This window comes from Peromyscus maniculatus, chromosome 1 (assembly GCF_049852395.1).
Source record: "Peromyscus maniculatus bairdii isolate BWxNUB_F1_BW_parent chromosome 1, HU_Pman_BW_mat_3.1, whole genome shotgun sequence".
Taxonomy (NCBI): domain Eukaryota; kingdom Metazoa; phylum Chordata; class Mammalia; order Rodentia; family Cricetidae; genus Peromyscus; species Peromyscus maniculatus.
In genome coordinates this window covers 181,551,936-181,574,440 of record NC_134852.1, presented here as the reverse complement: position 1 = coordinate 181,574,440, position 22,505 = coordinate 181,551,936, and the positions used below count along the sequence as shown (strand labels likewise).

The 22,505-nt window shown below is 43.6% G+C and overlaps 1 long non-coding RNA gene across 3 annotated transcripts in view; it reads left to right on the top strand.

Annotated features, from left to right (window-relative positions):
* LOC121823359 (uncharacterized) overlaps nucleotides 1–22,505 on the top strand; it is a 46,881-nt gene that overhangs the window by 18,050 nt on the left and 6,326 nt on the right. Inside the window, exons 1-4 of one of the 3 annotated variants that reach the window (XR_013048066.1) lie at nucleotides 5,101–5,725; nucleotides 6,638–6,768; nucleotides 14,218–14,326; nucleotides 16,798–16,969. This is a non-coding gene — a long non-coding RNA (uncharacterized LOC121823359). Of the gene's footprint in view, nucleotides 1–5,100; nucleotides 5,726–5,774; nucleotides 6,502–6,637; nucleotides 6,769–14,217; nucleotides 14,327–16,797; nucleotides 16,970–22,505 lie in introns of those variants that run through there. The other 2 variants (XR_013048068.1, XR_013048067.1) reach the window with 2 other exon arrangements.

The window sequence follows — 22,505 nt, the reverse complement described above, 5'->3', positions numbered from 1 at the left end:
AGCCTTTAACCCCCAGCTTTCTCTCCTGTTCTCTTATGTCACGTGTGTCCCACTGGCCCCTCTAATTGTGTTTTTCCCCTGGGACTTGAAGATCACAGGTTTCCATACAGCGTTTTCTCGCACCCTTCATTTTGGTTGACCTTTCCTTTGCTTGCTCACCTCCCCACCGTCCCGCCCACTTCATGCTTCACCTTTCAGCCTCCCCTCTTCCCCCTCTCTACTTTTATTTTAACCATATTTTCTTATCATTCCCCCCCCCCCCCCCGTAATGTCCACCCTCAGTGGCCCATTTCTAGTTTTCTAGGTCACTTATTCTCCAGGTGAAACACACAAGACAAAAGATTTGAAGCTGGGATCTTCGTATGAGAGAGAACATACAGTATTTGTCTTTCTGGGCCAAAGTGATCTCACTTACCATATTTTTTTTTTCTGGTTCCATCCATTTAGCTGAAAATTTCATGATTCCATTTTTTCTTTTCAGCGGAATAATATTTCCCAGAGTAAATGTACCATGCTTTCCTTATCCATCCATCAGCTGGCACACATCTAGGTTGATCCTATTTCTTTATTATTATGAACAAAGCACCAATGAACATGGCCCGTCAAGTGCTTCTGAAACAGGATATGAAGTCCTTTGGCTATGTGCCCAGAAGGGGTATGTCTGGGTCATGTTCTCCTAGTCTCTAGCCTAACTCCCGTACTGATTTCTAAAGTGGCTGCACTGGTTCGCACTTCCCAGCAGCATGGAAGCGCTCCCATGTCCCCACACCCACACCAGCATTTGTTGTCAGCCAAGGATGCTGAACACTTTTTAAAATGGCCAGTAGCAGCCACTTGTATTTCTCCTGAGAACTTTCTGTTCGGCTCCATAGCCCAGTTTTAAAATTGAGTTGTTCCTTGATGTTCAGTTTTTTGAGTGTTTTGTGTGTTCTAATCCTCTTAGGATGTATAGCTGGCAACATTGTCTCCCCTTCCGGAACTTTCTTTTTACTTGGTGGATTAGTTCCTTTGATGTACTGAAGCTTTTTAGTGTTTTGAGGTTCTGTTTGACAACTACTGGCCTTAAATTCTGAGCAAATAGAGTTGAATTCAGAAAATCATTTCTTATACCTCTAGCCTGCAGGACACTGTGTTTTCTTTGAGCTGTTTAAGCATTTCAGGCTTCACATTAAGACCTTTGATCCGTTTACATTTGATTTTTGTGCAGGTTTGTAAACACGTGTCTAACTTCATTCTTCCGCATGTGGATGGCCAGTTTTCCCTGCACGCTTGTTGAAGATGCTGTCTTTTCTCCAGTGTGTATTTTTGGCATCGTTGTCAAATATGAGATGGCTGTAATTATGTGCATTTGTATTTAGATCTTCTGTTTTTTCCCATTGTTCTACATATCTGCTTTTGTGCTATTATATCTGGTATTATATTGTTTTTATTTCTATACCCTCGTAATATAGATATTTTATAAAATGTTATATTTAAAATATTTATTGGCTATTTTTCTTTTTTCTTTTTTTTTTCCATAAATTGCCTGTTCAGTTCAGTGGCCCATTTCTTCATTGTCAATTAGTTGTATGGGGTATTTAATTTTTGCTGTTCTTTGTGTAATCTAGATAATAATCCTTTACAACATGCATAGCTGGCAAAGATCCACCCCTACCCCCCCACCCCCGTTTTGCAGGCTGTCTCCTCACTGTGGTCACACTCCCTATTTTGAAGAGTATTTAATTTATACCACACAGAAATATACTTTTTGACTGCTAAAAATTAGTAAGTTAAAAAGAATTGTCTACACTAGGCATGGTGGTCTACAATCCCAGTCTCATGGAATCTGGGGGAAAAAGATGAAGAGTTTCAGACTAGCCCGGGGCACATAGTGAGACCTATGCCGAAACAATACAAAAACTATCATTTAGTTTTCTGTTATGACAAAGAATCACAGAAGTTGTTTTCAAAGTCGTCAGAGATTCTAACACTGCGAATGAGGAGGGAGCAAGTCTTAAAGAGGGAGCCGTGAGGCGGGGCTACCCAGGAATAATGGGTAGACTTGTGACAACAGAGCCTAGGGTGCCTCAGGAACAAGAGCATGGGGCTAGAACACCATTTTACAGGGGCCTCCCAGTCTGGGAGCAAGTACCTCCTAGCTGCAGGGTGCATACTTAACTGGCGGCCCCTTAGCACAAGCAAGGCTCCTGGCTCATTAAAGCTTCTATGGCGTTTTAGTTTTAAACAACCCATCCACAAACCAGTGTCACGTGAGCTTTTTGCAGCCAGGATTGAGAATCGCTATATTAAAAACAAGTGGCTTACAACAATCTATAATGAGATCTGGCGCCCTCTTCTGGCCTACAGGCATACATGCAGGCAGAACGCTGTATATATAATAAATCTTAAAAACAAAACAAAACAAAAACCCAACTAAACGAGGAAGGGCAGACTCGGAAGTGGCTCACAGAATGGTTAGTGGTGGGTCACAGGGTGCTTCAAACCTTAGAAGCAGTTTGAAACATGTCCCCCCAGAGAAATCATAGTGACCCAGTCCAAAAATGAATGTAGATCATTTTCCACTGTTGTTTTAAAAGAAAAAAAAACCCTCCAAGTACTTTAAATTTCAAAATATTTTCCCCGTTTAGGGGAGAAGATCATTCCCAGCTGGGTCTAACTGGCAGTGAAACTGCTCGCCTGCCCAGAGGCTTGGAGGCAGGCAGTGGAACTGAGTGTGTGAAGCTTCTCCTGGACGCTAGGTGGCGCCGTGGACTGAGACTTGGTAAAAAGTGCTTCAAAGAAATGTTAGACGGGGAGAAAGGTCTTGGAAACTGCAATTCTTCACGTGCGGATTTTAAAAATATCATTATTGTTAAGTATTAATTCATCATCATCATCATCATCATCACCATCATCATCATCATCATAATCATTATTGTTGTTGTTATTGTTATTGCTATTTACTTTGTGTGTGAACAAAAGCTGGTCTCTTTTCTTACGTCGTATCTGTGAACAGAGAAAGCGATGGAGGCTGTTCCCAGTGTGCCCTCTGTACTGCAGCTCCAGAGGCGCAGCAGGAAAGAGGCTGAGACAACCCGGGCTGTTTGCCCACCAGGAGGCACTGCTAGATCCGCGAGCAGAGCAGGGAAGGGTGGTGTGGGCCTCTCCCAGCTCCTTCCCTGCAGACTGGGCCCACAGTGGCTAGGTTTCTTCTTTCTCACCAACAAAAGCTTTCTTCGGATTTGGGTTCACGAATTCCCGCTTCCCCTTGTTTCTCGGGCCTTCGGACAGCAGTGATTCTCTTCCGAAACTTGCCCACCAGGTTCCTGTCTCTTGTTGTTAGCCCTGACCACACCTTTGAAAAGAGCCCAGTGGTTGTGTTTTCCGGCCTCCTGCCAGGATGCTTCCCGGTTCTGTCTCCTTCCTCACATCCCTGTACCACACCCACCCAGTTCTCTCTAAGAAACCAATTCTTTTGGTTTCCTATACTTATAACCACACAACCATATAGATATACACGTGTTCCTTTCAACTATTTACTCAAATTATGGCATACTTGAGTGCTGCGCCTTGATTTATTCCACATAAGATACCCTAAAGGTCCCTCTACAGCTGCACACAGAAAGCTCCCTTATACCTATTTATGGCTGAATTATATTCTACTTTGTAGGAATACGATTACTTTTTAACCAGCTCCGTATCAGTAGAGATGTAGGTTATTTCCAGGCGGCTGTTGTTATAAATGTTTTCATAAGGAGTAACGTTGTATAAAGGCCACTGTCCTCTGACATTTGTGTGTCTGAGGAAATGTATGAGATTGAGTAAATCGCCTCAGGTTAATTCTTGTCAAAGCCCATGTTACAATAGTCAGAAGCAGTAGGTTAACATCTGTGATGTAAAATTTTTAGGATATTACCCCACATGGACTGTCTATTTCCACTCCCCTCCTCTCTCTCATCCCCCCCCCCCCAGCTCTCTTTTTCTTTTAAAAATAGGGTTTGGCTGTGTTGCCCAGGTTGGTCTTGAACTTGTGATCTTCCTGCCTCAGCCTTTTGAGCAGCTGAGACTCCACGTGTGTGCTACTATATCTGGTTCCAAATTCCATTCTTATCAAGTTCCACCCATTTATCTGCAGCCTAGTGGCTGTGAACACAGGCCATGGTGTTAGCGTATGCTTTCTGCTCCATTGGTCATTATCTGTGTGATCCCGGGCAGATGATGGCTTCTTGGTGCCTCAGTTTCCCCATATATAAAATGATTCATTTCTCATAGTCAGATGGGAATGCTCAGTGCTTGGAGTGGTGTCTGGCCAGTAAGAGCCTCTGTCACATTCCTGCAGCGCTGCCCGCCCTGGGCACTCACACAGAGACCCAGAGGTGTGCACTGATGTCTCCTTAGTAGCTTGCCTTTCATGGAAATGATATAGATGTTCTTGAAAGCTAAGTATGGCCAAAAATTAGGGAACTGGATACTTGAAATGGGTCCTAGAGAGGAAGAGAGTTTCCGGAGATACCCTTCCTGCATTATAATTTTGTTTTGATTTCCCTGTTCTCATGTACGTAAAACAGCGAGACCCACACATTCACCAACCTGCTTAGCTAGTTGGGCATCCTTTCAAGAGAATATCCTCCTCGCCATTTTCAAACTAGACTTGTGGTTCATAAGGCTCCACCATCGATACCACCAATAAACTAGGAGCATCTTGCTTCAGAAATCCACACCACCCCCAGCTGAGTTGATCAAACCATCTCAGCATCATCCTTTACTGATCTCTTTCCTAGACATCATATTGTACTTGTTCTTAAATCCTATGAATTATTTCTTTTGAGTAGTCCTCAGCTTTAACCTTTTTCTTTCTGCCTCCTCTAAGACTCCCTTACATCTAATTTTTGTTTTTCAGGGACCACTGTAGAGTCATCTGGGGAGAAGGAAGTAAAGTTGAAGAATGAAGGGCTTGTAATGGTCTTGGTTGATGGTTGATGTAAGAGGTCCTGCCCTCTGCAGGCGGCACCATCTCTACACAGGTGGGGTCTGGCCCCTATAAGCAGTCTAGAGGAGTAAGCTAGTAACCAGTGTCACTTCATGCTCTCTGTTTAATCCCAGCACTCGGGAGGCAGAGCCAGGCGGATCTCTGTGAGTTCGAGGCCAGCCTGGGCTACCAAGTGAGTTCCAGGAAAGGCACAAAGCTACACAGAGAAACCCTGTCTTGAAAAAAAAAAAAAAAAAAAAAAGAACTGGGTTTTTGGAGGAGAAGAGGGAAAAAAAGCAGCCTAACCCTAAGAAGGGGAGAATGGGTGACAGTTGTGTGGATCGAGAGTCAGGGTAGGGAAGGCAGCTTTGAAACAGATTCTATGAGTTGGGGGACTGGTCTCACTTTTTACAAGTCCACAAACAGCTCGAGACTTCAAGCAGGAAGAGCCTAGATGAAGCCTATGGGGACATGGCCCGAGTTCTGTGATGGAGCCTGTGGGAGTGTGGCCTGGGTGCTCTGATGGAGCCTGTGGGAATGCGGCCTGGGTGCTCTGATGGAGCCTGTGGGAGTGTGGCCTGGGTGCTCTGATGGAGCCTGTGGGGGTGTGGCCTGGGTGCTCTGATGGAGCCTGTGGGGGTGTGGCCTGGGTGCTCTGATGGAGCCTGTGGGGGTGTGGCCTGAGTGCTATAGACCCAAACATCACAACAAGATTCCTTGTGGTGGATCTGTGAGCAAAGACAGGAATTTCATGAGCGTATTCAGAAGCCTGCCAAGGTAAAAGGTCCCATCAGACACTGAAGGACAAGCAGACAGCAGCATGGCAGCTAGGAGACCAAAGACCAAGTCCACCCCCATTTTCGAGGCACCATGTGAGCCTAATGCCCTAGAATTATGGGGCGGGTGAGTAATTAAAGTTTCCTCTGTCTTAGGTTCACGCTAAGCCATGAGTCTTATACCAGGAGCCGTTTCTACAGACAGACCACTTAGTTTCTATTCTGCCCCCCCCCCCCAACTTTGCCCATGTCCCTCCTCTTCTTCCTCTTTGTTCTTCCAAGAATATGACATTATATACCATAAATCAGTTGTGTCATCGTGAGCACGGCGTGACAAGGTGGCTTTCTTGCCTGTGTGACACAGGGGGTGGGGTTGAATTTCTGCCCCAGCTCTACTACCCCAAGGTTTGATATCATCACCCACAGAACAGGATTGCCAATGCAATGACCTGAAGGCTTTTTTTTTTTTTTGGAATATTGGTCATACTCCCAGCAGAAGAAATGAAAACTGAGAAGGTTTATCTGCATCAGCAAGTACATAATTTCTTATAATTTATGGTCAGTTGTTTCCTTAAATGCCTATCAGTGAAAATACAGTCAGCAGCAAGGCTGGGGCCAGATCTTCCTGCATTGGGACCACATGACTTCTCTTGGAGACAAAGCATGTGAAATTGATATTCAGATCTCCTTGCTTGAGGCTGAAGGAAGGGAAGGCCACAACCTAAAGACGCTTCATGCTAAGTGAATAGAGAGACTCCTCCCTGCTAACACACAAGGGTTAGTCTCCACAGGCCGCTTCCAGTCAGGAGTGCACAAGGCTTCATGGGCTAACAGCCAGCTTCTCTCAGGGACTTTGGGAAAGGGAGCTATGTGAGAACACACTATTGAATGTAACATTCTATTACTCACGCAGATATATTGAAGGAGGCTATTGAGAAGGAAGAAACTATGGTTTTCCAACCGGGGAAATCAATTGCCAGCCAAGACATCTGCTGTTATGCAGCCATCCAAAAGAGATCACTTCTGGTGTCTTCTGAGGTCCAGGTAAATCAGCCAATAGAGAGGAGCTACATCACAGGGAATGTTCTGATGGTCAGGACCCTTAGAACAAGGTCTTAACTTGTTTGATAAATAATATATTTCCAACAAAGTCTTTAAAAACATGGATTAGGATTGCTTGTTAAATAACATTCTGGAATGGTTAATACCAAGGATGCAAATGACAACAAATGCTAGTGAGGATGTAGGGAAAGAGGAGCCTTATTCACTGCCAATGGGAAATTAGTTCAGAGGTTTCTCAGGAACCAGAAATAGGACCACAATTGTCCAGGTGTACCACTTCTCGGTGTGCACCTGAAGGACTCCAAGCCAGCACACTAGAGAGACTTGCATGCCTCTGTTTCTTACTGCAACACTAAGTAGCTAAGAAACAGAACCAGTAAGATGGACGGATAAGGAAAATGTCGCACATGTATACAATAGGATTTTATTTAACTATAAAAATAAAATCATAACATGTACAGGGAAAATGGATGCAACTGTAAATTTTTATAATTTTTATTTTTATTTTATGTGCATTGGTGTTTTGCCTGCATGTGTTCCAGATCTTGGACTTACAGACAGTTGTGAGCTGCCATGTGGGTGCTGGGAATTAAACCTGGGTCCTCCAGAAGAGCAGTTAGTGCTCTTAACCACTGACCCATCTCTCCAGCCCTGCAACTGTAAATTTGTATGTTAAGTGAAGTCCCACAGACTCAGAAAGACAAATAACAATGTTTTCTCTCAAATGTAGATCCTAGATAGGAAGTAAATAGGAAGAGCATTGTAAGCAACTTCTAAAAATCTAGAATGGCAGAAACAGCTGGCTATGTGGTGGACAGTAATCCAAAGTTCCTCTGTAACATTGGGGCATCCATCTTCAGCCTACAGGCCTAGAGTTTTTTAGTTACTTCTCTGTGTGTCCTGTAGAATATCTGGCAGTCTCCTTGCAAAGTTCAGTGGTCACCTTCCTATGGGTCCTGCATGTTGATACAACATTTTGTCAAGCAGTCCAGGCAAGAATAGTTTCTTGCCCAAATGGCTTTTTTTTGGGGGGGGGGGTGTTTCAAGACAGGGTTTCTCTGTGTAGCTTTGGTGCATATCCTGGTTCTCACTCTGTAGACCAGGCTGGCCTTGAACTCACAGAGATCTTCCTGGCTCTACCTCTCAAGTGCTGTGATTAAAGGTATGTGCTACCGCCGCCTGGCCAAATGGCTATTTTTGCCAAGAAGAAGATAAACTCCATATAGTGTTAATGCCCATCTTTCTCTTTGAAGTAAATCAGTGCTGCCAGGAGCAGACATGTCTCACTGTCCAGAAAAATCCACGTTTTTAAAACATTTTAAATGCCATATTATGTAGATCTTTGAAGTGTTTGAAGATTACCTACCTAACTGAAATATATCTATGTATACCTAGAAAACTTAACTAACATGACTATAAGTTTGATTATCAAAGATGACTAGTAATCTGCATTTCTTAATTATACATTACAATTTCAAATGAGTTGCACAAACAAAATACCTTAAACAAGAGCAGAAATATACATACAGTATAACAAAATTAACTTTAAATTTGTATCAATAAACTAAAATCCACAGCATTGTAAAATATTTTAAGCAAGTTGTTGCTTTTTAAAAGTAGATTCAGCAATCCACCCTTTTATCCTATCCTATCTATATCCTATATTTCCATATCATATCCCCCTTTCTTCTTTTAGAAAGAGATTGACTATGACCAATGACAATTTGTAACCAACAACCTAAACAAAGAAAACATCTATAATCCATTTTTTGGGAATGTGGGCATAGTTTTCTAGGCTATTTCCTGCTGATAGAGGGCACTGGTAATCTTATGGGGATCCTGAGAAAATTAAGAATTATCATCAAGTCCTGACTGGAATAGTCAATGATGTTGTATTTTTTTCAGCCAGTTGCCTTGAAGCTGTTTGGATGTTGGATCATCTGGGCCTCTCAGGGTCTCTTGGCTAGTCAAACCATATTAGCCTGGAAGCAATCCACAGGTTCTCATCCTCTGTGGAAACAAAAGCAGAACCTCTTTTCCAAAGCAACATATCCTTAGACGTAGATTTTGAAATCAAGATATCTTTAAAAATATACATATTGATTTAACTCAGCAGCTTTTACAATCAATGTCTCTCTGCAGTTAAAAATCCCAAAGACAATATAATCCAGACTCTCTGTGTAATATCCATCTTTGTGTGGCTTATTTTTTATATTACCTTTACTATCTCTTTAAAGACTTTATTTTTTAAAACTATTTCTTTATATAACTGCCTATATTCATTTTCTTCTTTCTCCCAAGCCTATGTACACTAGGAAGCTGTTTTTAGCTCCATTTTAGAATCTTTTTTTTTTTTTTAAAGGTTTCTCAGGTTTTAGGTGGAAACTTTGCTCCACATTTTGGTGCCATTTGTAACAAAGTTTTTCCGTGTCCCAGCTAGCCGGCGGTTGGGACAAATCTCTCTCCTGCAGCTGCTTATAAAATAATCATTCAGATGCTTATATTAATTATAACTGCTTGGCCATTAGCTCAGGCTTATTACTGACTAGCTCTTACACTTAAATTTAGCCCATTTCTGTTATCTATATGTCACCACATGTTCTGTGGCTTTACCTGTGTGCTCCCTGGATGGCGGGCTGCCATCTCCTCATTCAGCCTTCCTCTTCCCAGAATTCTCCTTGTCTGCTTATCCTGCCTATACTTCCTGCCTGGCCACTGGCCAATCAGCGTTTTATTTATCAACCAATCAGAGCAACACACATTCACAGCATACAGAACAACATCCCACAGCATAACAAAGCCTGTAGTTTTGGTTTGTTGGGTGTGTGTGTGTGTGTTAAGATTTATTTATTTATTTATTTATTTATTTATTTATTTATTTATTTATTGTGTATACAGTGTTCTGCCTGCATGTATGCCTGCACACCAGAAGAGGGCACCAGATCTCATTATAGATGGGATGGTTGTGAGCCACTGTGTGGTTGCTGGGAATTGAACTCAGGACCTCTGGAAGAGCAGCCAGTGCTCTTAAGTGCTGAACCATCTTTCCAGCCTGAAGCCCATTGTTTTATATGCTAATTTAAAAAGCTATTAAAAACATCATTCTAGAATTTAACTTTCCCAAATGGATTTTGGTGTGTGTGTGTGTGTGTGTGTGTGTGTGTGTGTGTGTGTGTGTGTACTAGTATTTAAGGGGAGTACTTTTACTTTTTTCCAAGGTATAGAACAATAAATAAATACATCAACATTTCTAACCTGCTTAGAAATATAGGTGAAGTGACACATGGTAAAATTCCACTGAGGGCAATTGTGAGCAGTCATGTTTTCTTAAATTCCATTTGACATAAAGGTTCTGCATCATTTTTCCTCATAGTACCCTGCTGATCCTCAGTGTGTTGAGAATAGTGGTCCCTTAGAGAACCCTGAACACAGTATTGATTTTCTCTGTAACCTCAAAAGCCACAGCAAGACATTGGTAAGTTTGGCCTAGTGGATGACATTTGTGGGGATCTTTTTTTTTTTTTTTAATGCTCTTATGCTTCTTAAAATTTCCAAAATGAACAAAGCATTTTTTAAAGAATTGAAACCCCAGTACTGGGAAGATGTCTCAGAGGTTAAGAACATACACTGCTTTTGTAGAAGACATGAGTTTGGTTCTCAGCATCCAAGTCAGCAAGCTCACAACTGCCTGTAATTCCATTTCCTGGGATCTGATGCCTCTGACCTCAGTGGACACCTGTGCTCACAAGCACAGCCCTCCCCAACGCATAATTCTTAAAGTAATTAAAAAGAATTAAAGCTCTTTAAAAATTAATATTTGCTATTCCACTTATTTTTGTTTTATAAAAATGGTATTTTTTTCAACTATGAATGTGTGTGTGTGGGGGGGCATATACATGTGAGTGTCGGTGCCCACAGGAGCCAGAAGAAGGTATTGTAGCCCTTGGAGCTGGAATTATAGGCAGATGTGCATTGCCTGGCATGGGTGCTAGGAACTGAACTCCAATTTTCTGCAGGAGCAGGAAGTGTTCTTAACTGCTGAGGCATCTTCCCAGTTCCTTCACTTATTTTCATAAAGCAAAAAGAAACTGACTAGTTCATTGCCTTCTAGAAATAGCCCAGAGAATAAAACACATGAAGTCAGCATGTTGTATTGCCTTTAAAAGAGGAAACTGCAATTCCCCAGGTCTTGACTTGGGCATCGTGGGCTCTTGGAGGTCATAGTATTGAAATGTGTGACACCTTGGAGACCTCATTTCTGTTCTTCTCAACAATTTTAGATCACTCTGATCATATATCTAGCCCTAGAAAAGTAGACTAGAAAGTCCCTGAGATGCAAATATCTAAGAGATAGCCAAGGATCTAAGAGATACCACAGCAGCTGAAGGCTGCCCCGTAGCTTCTCCACTATTTGCTCCACTGGTCTTAAAATTATAGAGACCTGGGATTAAACTTTGAAGGGGGAAAAAAGGTAATTCTTATATTTTACCCCCGAAATTCTTCTCTCTGTATTTGAGTGTGTTTAATTAAGGTTCTGATTTGAATGATATTTTATCCTGAAGTCACATGGTAAAATACAGTATTCAACATTCTCAGTTCCTCTTACTGCAAACCACAACCATATCGTCAGAAACAGGTCTGAAGGAGAATGAGATGTTGGAAGAAAGCAAAGCCCGGGCTGGGGTTTTGCAAGATGTTACTTCATTTATCAGAGGAATCTCTTTCACAGCCCCAGAGTAAAATTCTGGATATTTTCGGCAGAGGGGGTGTTAGGCCTTTGCACTTCCTCATTTTTCATCAATGTCATTGACAGCTGTAAACTCCCTGCAAATCCAAAACCTTCTGCGAGTCCCAGGTATGTACACAGTACCTAAATCTTGGTCCAAACTTGTAAGAGATAAAAGTCTTATTAAAAGATCATCAAAGCAGATCTTGTAAACCTTTTGAAGACTAGTAAGCCAGGGATGGTGGGGTACACCTGTAATCCTCGAAGGCTGAGGCAGTGGGATTATGAACTATAAGCCAGTCTGGGCTACATTGAGAAATCCTCTTTCTCTTTAAAAAGAAAAAAAAAGATTATATTACAGTTCTTATTCATCTGGTTTGTGCATCTCTTGAAAAAGCCAAGGACCTCAGCAGTTAGGTCAACTTCATCAATTATGGTTCAATACATTCTTTTGTTGCTTTCAAATTTAACCTAAAATAAAAACTGCATTGCTCCTCTGACATGCCTGACATCACGTATGTGGTTTTTTTTTCTGTCAGCTACCACCTGACCAGCTCTGCAGATACCAACTGGGTGTCTTAAAATGCAGTTCAGGACAGTTCTGGGATCTAGCACGCACACATGACTCACCTCACTTCTGATGCCAGTGCTGCATTCAGGCCTCCAGCATTCTGGATCAACTTCAGACGACAAATAGGGACTCCCACAGTCCTACCCCCAAGGTTCAGTAACTTGCTACAATGGCTCACAGAACTGAGGGAAACAGTGCAGTGCTTCCCCTGGCTTATTTTATGGGGCATGATAAAGACTACAGATAAACTGAAAGAACAGACTCTCCAGGAATGCTGAGGACAGGACCTGCTCTGTGGAATTGAGCTGCACCACCCTTTGGCTTGTGGGTGTGTTTATCACCCAGAGATCTCCAAACTCCACGGTCAAGGGTACGGTTGATTTATAACTGTACCTCCTGCCCAACTTCCCTTTTCAGAGATGGGGCTCCACTGGAAGTGCCAAGTCATGGCTGGACCTGGATACTGTGAAGTATCCAGGTGACCATCAGGAGGTGCCTCATTAGAATAACAGATGCAGGGCTGGAGAAATGGCTCAACAATGAAGAGCACTGGCTGCTCTCCCGGAGGACCCAGGTTTGATTTCTAGTACCCACATGGCAGCTCACAACCAGGGTGTTAGGACCTCCGAATCAGGAACTGAGAACAGAAACCAACTGTCTGCTGCTGCTACAGCTATGCAGCCTTCTAAGTGAAGGAAAACTACATACTCAAAAATCAAGGATTCCACTCTGAACACTCTTCTCCTCTGCTACACATTTTCTACTGTAGGAATTGCTTCCAGTGGACTCTAACAACCAAACTAAAACCTCAAGTCTCCCTCATCTTCCCTTAGATCCAAAGAGATGAGAAAAATTGTGGTTGATATTGGGTTTTTATGTTAGTTTTGAGTCCACCTAAGATTCTGACTAGTCATTTTTACTTCTTTTCATTGGCTCCCAGTAAAGTCCTTTTAGCAAAATAGGGCTTTGGTGATCTTGTCTTCTCAGTAGTATGTTAATAAATCCCTAAGTCTCACTTACCACTCAGCTGGTTTACCTTTAGGATGAAACAGAATTGTTTTCTATGCATCCTTTCAGTACTTTTCCATTTCTTTCTCTCATTGTTCATTCATTCATTCAATGAACATTTCATTTCAATAAAACTTCATTGTGACAGGCACTGTCCTAAGAAAAGGTGAGTCTTGAGCTTTCCTCAAGGACTTCACATAGAACTGCTAGAAAAATACAGTGCACATGCATGTCTATGTGCATTAGAAAGCGCCCTCCATCCTGATGGACAGATCTCAGTAGGACTCAGGCTTGGCAAAAGAGAAAAGAGAGGAATCCAGCCCCTCCTTGCCTCTTTGGCCGGAAGACTTTACGTAGGGTGCAAAGTGAGCAACTCTGTGTTATGGCCCCAGATACCCAAGCAGCACAGAACCACCGTGTGGTGAACATCAAGAAAAGAGCCCACCCGGGAAGACGGAGAACCTGAGGAGGTTTAATGGCAGAGGTTTCACCTGAGCTGAGATTGAAGGAGCTTGCCAACTAAAGAGAAATGAGAATGAAGGGCGCGGGGGGGGGGGGGGGCGCTACACAAAGCCACACAGCTGTAAAACAGTATCGTGTTTTGCATGACGTTTTATGAGCTCTTCAAGTCATTGATGAGGGCCAGAGTGCCGTGTACAGAGTGGGAGGATGGGGGTGGGAGACAATCTAACCATGATCAAGGACCCAGACTGTAGGTTCTTGCTGAGTCAAGCGTCGTCTTCCACATGCAACTTATTTTACCAAGAAACATGTTAGAATTGCAGAATTCTGAGCTCACCCACTACTCACTGAATTAGCCTATACATTTGAAGATACTCAGCAGTTTGTGTGCACATTAAACAATGAGTAGCACTGGCTTGGGGGAGAGCCAATGAGAACTCGAGGTTTGCTTCTCTGCTTTTCTTTAGATACTGGCAGCTCTGTATTTTCCTTAGGTTTGCTTCCACAGGCCTCCTGTGAGTGGATTTATCTTCAGGGCACCTCAGTGACATTAACCAAAGATCCCAGTTGGGGAAAACAGACACATTAACTTGCCTCTAGCAACCAGCTAATTAGAACAGAAGGGAGCAAACATGAACTTTTTCTTCTCTGTCTTTGTTTTTAGTACTCAGGCCTGTGTAGCCTGGATCCCACCTCGGAGGCGCTGTCCTCTTATTCTAGCAATTGCTAAAGTCGGAAGGAGGAATGATTGACAACTGTTCAGCCTGAAGGTGGTATCTGAGCATCAGGCTGGGGCGGGGATGGGGATGACCTAAAACAAAGATAAAGCAGAAACAGCCCTAAAGTACATGCTAGGAAGAAAGGTGAATGTCTGTTCCCACTGGCCCAGCTTCACTGGCATTCAACTACTCAACTATTCACACTTGGTCTGTGGGTGTGGGTGTGTGCCTACATGTGTATTCCATTTGTCAGGCTCAGACCTGCTTTTGTGAGTGACTGCAGGACCATCCAGACTTTTTCAAAGACTCGAGCCCACCCTTATGGCCCCCAACCCACCCACACTGTTGAAGCTTGGCCTTCCTTCCTGGCCCGAGCTAGCTCAGAAAACTCAAATCAACTGGAGCTAGTAGGCTTTACCTTCTGCTTGTAGATGTCTCATTATTTTTCTCCATAGGAAATATTGAAAGACAAAAACATCTAGGATCCAGTGAGGGACTTAACACGTGTGTGATAGTGTGGTCGGAGCTGACTGAGGGCTTAGGTCTGATGTGATGGGTCGCTTAAGTCAAAGCCCAGTGCACCCCTACAAACCAGCATTTTCTCTCAGAAGCTGATGAACAGGGCATGGTGGTACAGGCATGTAATCCCAGTCGTGGGAAGATCAGGAGTTCGAGGTCACCCTTGACTTTATAGCAAGTTCCAGGCTAAAAACATGAAATCAAGAAGTTCATGTTGAAGGGTAAGTTTGAGGTGCACAAAGGAGGAGCTCTCGGGAAGGAGGCTCAGAAGGAAAACATCACTGCTATCTCAAACAGTTTCTGGGAAATCAGCGAAGAAAACCCACAGGTTACAAATGTATCATCAACCGATGACAGGATCATGTCAGCACAAAGGAGAGATGGTAACAGAAAGGCAGAGGGGTGTTTTGGTGGTGCCTGTTTAGGTTTTAATATCAAATTCTGCTAGGAAACTACGCAAAGCACAATTTGGGTGCTCACCACAAGTTGATCGCTCTGCACCCACATTCTATCATTTCACCTTAGCTATCTTGTTCATCTGAAAGTGTGGTTGCAGATCTAGGGAGAGGGGAAATTAGAGAAGAAGTATGAAAATATCTATTTCTGACCCCGCCTTGTCCTCAGGCTGCTGGGGGATATTCAGTCACACCGTGAACCCTGAGCTTGCATTTGCATTAATTAAATAAAATTAACCTTGGGTCAGGAGCCTGCATTAGCAACTAGTTGACAGGAAGTAATCATAGAGCACCAGAGGGCATCCCGGAGTGATAGAGAGACACAGGAAGTAGCAGGGAGGGATTTGGAGTGGGACAGCCTTTTCTGGTTTGGTGAGGCAGAAGTACCGGTCTTTCGGAGACGCCAGTAAGGAGAATAGGGTTTGCTGGTTGCTACTCAGCCTCTCGGAGCTAGCAGGTTTCCACCCCAGCCTTTGAATCTCCAGTCTTATTTATAAATAAAATGATAGAGGTTTAGTTAAAGCTCCCTTTAGCGGCAGCAACAGAGCTGGTGCCTGTGGGCACAGAATTCCTCCTGCTACGCTGTGGCCAGAGAAGCAAAGTTGCAATTTCTGGCTGCAATAGCAGTAGATTTCAGTGCAGCCACTGTGCTGACGTTAAAACATCAGGCAAATTTAATTATCTGTATTATGATAAAGCTAACAGTTTAGGTCCACATCAATTATCAGAAATACAATGTAGTCTCTCCAGATCTCTGTTATTTACTATAGAAAGTCTTCAGCAAGTGAAGACTTGTTTGAACCGGCCTATATCCTGCTTGAGTTATATTTAAAAAGAAAAAACTAAAAACAAAAGAAAGAGAAGCTGTCTTATGTAATTATCTGGTAGATAGCGATCACACAGGGCCCCGTGTTTAGTGTTTCTTAGCGGAAGCGGTGCTAAGGATGAAAGCGAAAGAGACTTGGCGTTTGCAAGTGTGGTCTGCACATCTTTACCCAGGCATCACTTACGGGTCTACAGAGACCCGAGGTCAGACACAGAGCTCAGAAACTCCTGAGAGAAACGTGGAGTAATTTTGGGTCTGTTGGACCTACTAGTTAAAAAATGCTTCAGGTTGCCATTTGAGACTTCTTTGCTTATTTTATTTCTTTTCTAATTTTTATTGTGGTTTATGAAATTCTTGGTGTGTGGCTGGTCCTGATGGTACAGGCCTAACCTATCATCACACAGGACACAAAGCAGGAGGATCATGAATTCCATGGAGCTTAAACCAGATAGTGAGACCCTGTTTCAAAACAGAACACAAGTTCTACTATAGCCTGTTAGTGGCATTAGCAGTTGCTTTCTGGACTTACCAAAGCACACCCTCCTGTATCCAGTGGCCCTGACTTCATATCATGTCTATTGTGTCCTACCTATGGGCCATACATACACCATTGTCTGTAAATGGGATTTTGAATGGGCAAGGGATATTTAGGAACATAAACTCTTAGATACCAGATATGTAAAAAAACTTGTGTTTGAAACCTCATGTTTTTATTAACCTTCTAGGAAAACACCCCCTCCAAATAGGTGTCATTTCTCTGTACACATCAACCAAGAAGGTTCTTTTGACTCCGTCATGACTGGGCTGAAACTGCCTTACTCCACCTCTTGGACCCTTTGGCAGTTTCCTAAGTGGAGAGGGAACATCGAGACCTGTGTGTCTTCATTACAGACGAAGGTCAGTGTCCATGGACAGGCAGCAGTCTACCTTTAGAAACATTAAACATTTCTCCAAACACACTTTTCTTCTTAATTGTGTTTTGCTTAGGAGAATCCTAAGATCCTTTATGTGATTGTGTAGAGAGCTCTGGTGTTGGATAAACCTGTGTTTGTGTGGACTGTTAGCCACCTACTGGCTGGGTTACATAGCCCCCTCAGTACCCATTTCTCACTAGTAAATAAGGATAGTTACCTGTTTTGCCTTGTTGGTGCAAAGGATAAAATGAAATAACTCATGAAGAACATCTAATCAGTGTTCAGCAGACCAAATTTCATACTTGATAACTTCCTCCCTTTTGGGTGATGGGTTGCAGAAAGAGTGTCGGAGAGAACTGACTGGTAAAGGGAGGCAGAATGGCTGGAGAGGTGGCTCAGTGGCTAAGAGTGAACCACACTTGCAGAGGACCCAAGTTTGAATCCCAGCACGCACACCAGGCAGCTGACAACTGCCTGTAACTCCAGCACCAGGGGATCTGCTCTGCTCTTCTGGACTCTGCAAGTACCTGCACTCACATGTATATACACCAGCATACAGACAGACACAAATGCACATGCCATTTTTTATTTTTTTAAAAAAGAAAAATGGCAATGAGGAGTTTAAAGGCTATCACTTTGGACTTTCAAATCCATGTGTTCAGGATGTCGCCCCCTAGCAAATGAAGTCATTTGGATTTTTAACGCCCAGTGACCGAGGAGCATGCCCTGATGCTTTGTGAGAGTGCTCAACTCACCCACAGAGACCTGTGTGACACCTGTTAAAGTTGACCAGGTTCCAAGTGGCCACAGTTCTAATCAATGTCCAAATAACCTCGAGGCCCATCTCCATGTATAACTGTGATAAGGTCCCTCTGACTTTTCCCCAAGGATTTCAGGGAATTCTCGAGGAATGCTTGCTTATAGCTAACCACCACTGACCACCGGAGTCACAGGTTATAATTCCCCCAGACACCGAACAGACCCTAATATTTAACAAAATTTTATTGAGGGAGATGTGGGAATAATGAAAAAAAATAGCAGTGGAGAAAATCCCTGAGCCATTCTTTGGGTTGCCCATCAGCCCCCTCCCTCTACTGTGTGGTAGGGACCTATCCCCTGATAAACACCCAGTGTATGGCTGTGCCTCCCTGTCTCAGATGCCAGAGAAGAGTTTCAAGGGTGTAAACTGTACTTACAGTAGAGACATCCTTTTACATAACCACTGCCTTTTATGAATACAGCAAGTGCTCAGAAATGTTTGTTGAATGATGTTGTTACTGATGGAGGAACTCTTCCACAGTGCCCTGAGGTACTAAGCGTTTGAGGACTACCATAGCATACCTCTTCTCTCATCTCTCTTCCTCTGTCCAAGCCTCAAAAAAAGAGTTCTGAGAAAATATAGCTCATTGCCAGTTTTATTCCGGTGACTCCTGCTTACTTCTGTAAATGACCTCCAGAAAATAGAGAGTTCCAGAAAAATGCATGGCACTCGGTTGGAATGTTCAACTTGATGCGGTCCTGCCGAAGCCTGGCTATAGGGTCTGAGACAAGGAAGGGGCATTGGTGGAAGAAGAGCTATTGGACCACAAGATGCGTTGCACACAAGTGTCCAGCCCTGAATAGCCCTAGCCGTCTTTATTGATACTTCAAAAACAAGCATGTTTTTCTATAATAACAAACACATTTTTACCACCCTCCAACGTTAACCTCTGGCAAAAACAATTACGGCAAATATGTTTTTTCCCAACTTTCAAACCAAAACATCTTTTAAGCCAAAAACAATGCTTATCATTTTGCTAGCTTGGCTAAACGTTGAGCCAGGTACATCCTGTCCTTACAAAGTTAAAAGGTGACAGGATATCCAAGAGGAGCCCCAGTGAGAGCCTGTTATCAGTGTTGTAGCAGAAACCAGAGGCCTCGAGCCAGACCAGTGACTCAGGGTCATGAACACTTGCAATAAAGATGAATGGACTAAAGGGTCAACTGTGTGACTCAAGGAAGCCACACTACAGCTGCCAGGGCAAGAGTCTTCTTTCTCTCTCTCTCTCTCTCTCTCTCTCTCTCTCTCTCTCTCTCTCTGTTTTCTTGTTTTGTTTTTGTTTCTTAGTTTTACTTAGTTTATTTATTTTGTTTGTTTGTTTTTCCTTTTTAGTTTGGTTTGGTTTTTTCAGGGAGGTTGCAAGGGCAGAGGGTGGATGTGAGGGAACAGGGAGATAAGTGGGATTGGAATGCATGATGTGAAATCCATAAAGAATCAATAAAAGTTAAAAAAAAAATAGGCACACATCCGCAGAAACAACAATATCATTCAAAACTTAACAAAGCATATTTGCAGAAATAGGGGTGATCTGCCATCAGCTGCTTGTATACAGTTAGCTTGTATTTTCTCTAACTGTTCCCCTGGCCTACAAAGGAGTCTAAGCCTCTTTATAAAGAGCGGACTTTGGGAAGGCATTCTTTCCATTTTGCCACACCGTCCTCAATGTTCTGTCCCAGCGTTGGGGGACATAGCTAACGGCCCTGTGCCGCTTCCTTACATGTGCCCATGAACTTCACCTGTCCCATGAGTGACTGACAAAGTAAAACTAAAAGCCGCCCAGAGAATCATCAATGTGAGAGAAGAGAGTGTGCAGTGTTCTATGCTGTCCCACGGTCTCCTGGCCCTTGCCAGGCGAGAGACCGTCTCCTTCTGGCTTTGCCTCGCAGACCCCCATTGGACAAGCACCCATACGCCGATCCAAAACTAGGTCACACGGCTCCCAAGAAGCCCCTGTAGCATCACGTTCATCGCTGGGTTGTTGGTGCCTCGGTAGCTGTTTCTGACCACTCTTCTTGGTGACGAAAGCATTTACTCAGGGTCAGGGCACACTGGAAAGGGATGCAGAACAGGTTTGTCTTTTTCTTGCGGACACAGCTAGAAGCCGTGTGCTGGAAAGGACATTTCCTTTCTCTGTTTCTGCATTCTCCAGCCTAAGGCTCAATTCGGGCATCTGAGAATACTCAGCGGTGGACCTAAGCCCCTCATGATAGAGATGCTGTTTACTCTCTCTGGTTCCATGCTGTTTACTACTTGGTTTAGCATCCAGCAAATGGTTTGATAAACAAAAAAGGACAACAGGTTGACTTTCCCATGTTCGAAATTTCCCTGAATAGTCCTGGTGTCTATCTTGGGAAAAAATGGCTCTTTCCCCGAGGCCTCGTACAACGCTGCCCTAGTGGGGTTAAGGAATGGAGCCTCTTAAAACCTAAAACAGTCTTGGAAGCTTAAAAGAAACGATCCCCAACAGTGAATGATGAGGCAGAAAGACAGGAACAGGAAAGTGTGCAGGGGAGGCTGGGATGTATGAGTACGCTTCCCAACATGCTCACACTTTCTTTTCTATGTGGTCTGAGTCTGCTCATAGGTGCTTATTTGAAGCAGTTGCCCATCTCCCTTTCTCTGCCCCGGTTAGTGGCTCAAAGCCAAGCTCAGAATGTCACTGCGGCCCTGCGCTAACCCTGACGCGATCAGATAAAAGTCAGGGCTCCTAGTTTCCTAGAGGGCCGGGGACTAAGTGAAAGAAGGAAGTTATTGCCACCCGCCCCTCCACACACACCAAACTCTCTCCTCTGCACCTTCATCTGTTTTCGTCCTGCTACGGACAGGCAGATGGACAGTTATACCAACAGACGGAAAGAGAGGCTAGGTCAAGCGAAGTAGCATGTGTAAAACCAAGTTTACAGTGTTCAGGGCTGGGTTCCAGCAAGTGTCCAGGGCTGTGGCTACATCATTGTAACAGACAGAACTGGATGGAAAAATGCCCACTTTCCCAAGCATCCTGAGTGGCTCCTGCTGCCCTCACCACCCCTCTGGGACTTATCTCTCCTCTGAGTCAATCAGAAGCCCTCACAATCAACAACCACAAGAGTAACTCTTGCCTCAGCAAGGCATTTCTGGGATGCTTCTCCGACATTTCTGCATGTGACCATCCTGAATGGCCAGGGAGGTGGCTGGGCAGCTGGATGAATTTTTGGAGTGCCAATCCTGCTCTCAATACTTTTTTATTTTTTGCACACATCACTGGAAAGCATCCAGGCTCAGCACATTGCTCCATCCCTCCCTGCTTCTTGTGTTACTGATTCCCGTGAGGATCGCCCATCTGTTTTGAATTCCTTGGAGGCTCTTTCCACTCATCAGACATGCAACTGTATGCAATCTTGGTTTTTATATAACGTTCTCAGTGTGTGATGCATTTCTCTAGTTTGTTTTAAAGTCCCCAGTGTGAAACATACCTAAGGCAATGTTTTGTATTCTCCATGACACATAGCTGACAGAGGGGACTAGGTGTACCCTACACACCCTTGAAAAGAAAGAGTGTTGCTGAGGTGGTCCAGTGGCTGACCCTGTCACACTGATGCTCAGTCAGAAGATAAGAGCTCTGCTGACCTGGCTTTGAACTGTCCCTCGGGGCCTGCATTGCCTCCCCAACAGCCCTTAAACGTCACTTCCGCCACGTGGCAGTCACCTGTGGAAGTCATTTACCCTTCTTTTCATTCTGAAAACACTCAAAAAGAGTTGGTGTGCTTGTGGAAAGGCCCCTTGTACTCCCCACCCAGGACTTTGCTGCCATGAGGCAGTTCTTGAAGACAACTTCCCCAGGCGTTACTTGGAAGGGAGGGGTGCAGGCAGCTGCTGTCACATGTGCCTCATATGCTCAGCCACAGCTCAGTCATGCGTGTGCGTGCATGTGTGCGTGTGTGCATGCGTGCGCGCGCTCTGGCCCTTGTGACATCTTCTGAGGCTGGCAGGATGCTGGCAAGCCCCGCGCCTGCTCGCACTTTCACTTAATCGGCTTATCTTTTAGTTTCTCTTCAGATTCTCAGAAAAACACAGGCGAAAGTTTGCCCTTGACATCAGGGAAACACAAGTTGGGCATGTAAAAATTTCGCCAAAACTCCAGTGTATCTGTGACCTTCTGAGTTTTAAATATTTAAATGTTTAAATTCAAAATGTTTAACTGTTAATCGTGTGTGTGTGTGTGTGTGTGTGTGTGTGTGTGTGTGTATCCTCTCAAATACAGGAAGAATGTAGTAAAATAAGTAGAGCTCACAGTCTCCTGGCATGGACGAAACTATTCACTGTCACTAGTTTCGTGAGACAGCTGAGAAAGCAGAGGGAAGAAAGAGAAATAAAAGGAATTGAGATTTTAACACCCCTCCCCCACCAATCTTTACAAAGGATTTTATAGAGGAATTTCCCTCAAATTTTATAAAAAAAAAATGACAGAGAAAGATCTAAATACTAACAACATTGTGGGAGTGATTTTGTTGTCTTTGAATACCACGGCCTTTCAGTGGCCAGGACACGTTAGAGAACATATTCTAGAGAAAATGAGAGTCTGCAGGAAGGCCAAGAGCTGCAGTGTAGAAATCACGTGCATCACTTCTCTAGGAAGAACACACATGACCTTACGTTTGAACAAAACCCTCTTGATGGTCTAGTGTACTCCTTTCCAGACATTTCTTATGCTAGTTATTGG